Raw genomic sequence first — 3377 nt, forward strand, 5'->3', positions numbered from 1 at the left:
ACACACACACACACACACACACACACACACACACACACATATCATCATCATCATCATTGTTATCGTTTAACGTCTGCTTTCCATGGTGGCATAGGTTGGATGGTTCAACCGAGGACTGGCAAGCCAGGAGGCTGCACCAGGCTCCAATCTGATCTGGTAAGGTTTCTACAGCTGGATGCCCTTCCTAATGTCAACCACTCTGAGAGTGTAGTGGGTGCTTTTTATGTGCCACCAACACAGAGGCCAGTCAGGTGGCACTGGCATCACTTACACTTATATGGTGTTTTTTACATGCCACTGGCACATATTTAAATAAATAAATAAATGTATGTACATTAGATCTAAGGATCAATGTGTAGGAAGATAGTAAGTTTTGAGCTGTCCATAGAATGTATGAAGAACAGATTTCAGGAACAGTTGTGGTTTATTGATTGAATCTCCTGTGAGTCAACACGGGATCCCTTGATGACAATGTTAATTTCTTTTGATTAAGGTATTTTTAGCCCAATGAGTAGCTAGCGGATTACCCCTCGTTTGGATAATTACTACTTCTGAGGTTCTGCTAGCTATGAAGCATAGATAGCCTGGATTTTACCTACTCCATTCCCTAATTTTGGATATATATATATATACATACACACACACACACACACACACACACACACACACACACACACACACACACACATATATATATATATATATATATATATATATATATTATAATAATAATAATAATAATAATAATAATTATGATAATAATATTAGGGATAAAAATCCAAATTTACAAGGAAAAATTCAGTATATATATATATTAAGAAGACATGGTCTTGTACATTGTGTACACCTGCACAATATGTACAGAATTCTAATTTTAACACAAGGCCAACAATTTTAGGGAATCAACTCCAGTTTTTGATTGACCCTTAATTTCTCGACGCCAAAAGGATGAAAGGCAAAGTTGTTATTGGAATTTCAATTCAGAATATAATAAAGTTTGAAGAAATATTGATAAATAGTTTTCCCAATACTCTACTGATCCTGTCAGCTCACCACCTTTAGACAACACACACACACACACACACACACACACTCACATTAAGAAGGCAATGAGCATTCAAAAAAAGGTAGTATGAGAGGAACAGGTTTTTAACAAATATTGTATGAACTTAATGTTTAAAAGAAGAGAATTTGCAAGTTTATATGAAACAAACATATAGTAGTAGGTTACTCCTTTCATGGAGATCACAATGAGTTTGGCATCTTCCAATGTCACCATTTACTCTAATGATGCCAAGTAACTGAGATAGCCAATTATATTTAAATCAAGCAGCTGTCTTAATTGCTTAGCAAAAATAAGAACTTTTTGCTTAGTTATGTTCTAAACATCAGCTTAATGATAGAAAAATTAGTTCATCATTTTAAATCTGCTGTTTTTTTTTTATAATGCTTGCATGAGATTGATAGATCTTCATACTCAGAGTCCATTCTCATTTAGAGTTCCTGCCTCCTTGAATGGGTTAGAGGACCACATTTCACTTACACTTTCCAATTTTGTATATTTTTAAGATTGGATGACCTTCCTAATGCCAGCCACTTTACAGAGTGTACAGGGTGCATCTTGGCACCAGCACTAGAATGGTTGTCATGTGCTCAATAAGACTAAGGAGTCCTCTTTACTCTATATTGCCTCTGTTCGTTATCTTACTAAATTCCTCTTAATTCTTTCTTAATTAAAACTCACCAGCAATGCATTTCAGCAATGCATTACATCAACCCCAGTGCTTGACTGGTACTTAATTTATCGACCCCCAAAAAATGAAAGGCAAAGTCAACCTTGGTGGAATTTGAACTCAGAACGTAAAGGTGGGTAAAATGCTGCTAAGCATTTTGCCCAGTGTGCTAACGGTTCTGCCAGTTTGCTGCCATAATAATAATAATAATAATAATGATGATGATGATTGCAAGTTTTGGAGGGGATAAATCAATTATATCGACCTCAGTACTCATCTGGTACTGTTTTTATTGACCCCGAAAGATTGAAAGGCAAAGTTGACCTCAGTGGCATTTGAACTCAGAACGTAATGACAGATGAAATGCCGCAAAGCATTTTGCCCAGTGTGCTAACAATTCTGCCAGTTCGCCACCTTAATAATAATAATAATAACTCCCTTTCTACAATAGGCACAAGGCCTGAAATTTGGGGGGATGGGTAAATCGATTACATCGGCCCCAGTGTTTCGCTGGTACTTAATTTATCGACCCTGAAAGGATGAAATGCAAAGTTGACCCTGGCGGAATTTGAACTCAAAGCATAAAGACAGATGAAATTCCACTGAGCATTTTGCCTGGTGTGCTAATGATTCTACCAGCTCGTCACCTTGTGATCATGATCATGATCATGATCGTTTAACGCCCGCTTTCCATGCTGGCATGGGTTGGACGATCTGACTGAGGGCTGGTGAAACCGGATGGCAACACCAGGCTCCAATCTGATTTGATGATGATAATAATAATAATGATAATAATATAGTTTATAGCAAAAGTGATATGTTTAGTCTACTCAACATCTCCAATACCAACTCCAGCAGGATTTGAACTCAGGACGGAGACAAAATGCAATGCTGTTAAGAATGTACTTTGTCTGCATTCTACCATTTCTGTTACTTAATTAGTAAAAATATTAAGCTTTCATTTCTGTATTAAAAATAAAAAAGGGTTTATTCTACGTTGTTCAGTTTGAGTCCAACCTCTCTAATTTTCCTTACGCAGGCAAACCTCCCTGGATTTAAAAAAAAAACATTTTGTTTGTTTGTTTCAATGCTTTCTTTTGTTTGTTTTGGCTTTTGACCCGTTCATTTATTTTCTCTTGAAATTTCATGCATCATTAGATTCTACCTGTGCTGTTAGTGGCAGGTTTGGTGCTGGGTTTAGATCTGGGATGGTGGGTGGCGCCAAAACTGTGAACAGGAACTTCTGTGTAAGTGTTGGTGACAACCACTTATATATCATGTAGCTTGATTATAATTAAAACTGGAATGACAGCAAGAAGAAGAAATAGGAGCATAAGGAAGAGACTAAGAACCTTTTTGTTTGTCTTTGTTATGTGTTGTACAAGGTATGATTGTTAACCTCGTGAAAACAGTGTGGAGGTGAGGGCCTGCTGGAGAAGGTGAGAGTAAGTGAGAGCTGTGTATTATTATATGTGTGTGTGAGAGAGAGAGAGAGAGAGAGAGAGAGAGAGAGAGAGACTTTAAATGCATGTTCCTCTGCATGTTTTGTTATTTGTTGTTGGTGGTGTTGTCCAGAATTAGTAGAGCAATCATCACTGAGATGACCCGTCTTTTCTCAAATATGCATATACATCATGCTGCAAA

The 3377-nt window shown here is 37.0% G+C and overlaps 1 protein-coding gene across 6 annotated transcripts in view; it reads left to right on the forward strand.

The window, feature by feature from the left end:
• The window catches only part of LOC106884491 (chloride channel protein 2), a 154668-nt gene that overhangs the window by 33665 nt on the left and 117626 nt on the right, over positions 1-3377 (forward strand). The gene's annotated exons all lie outside the window — the stretch shown is intronic.

Source organism: Octopus bimaculoides, chromosome 12 (assembly GCF_001194135.2).
Source record: "Octopus bimaculoides isolate UCB-OBI-ISO-001 chromosome 12, ASM119413v2, whole genome shotgun sequence".
NCBI lineage: Eukaryota > Metazoa > Mollusca > Cephalopoda > Octopoda > Octopodidae > Octopus > Octopus bimaculoides.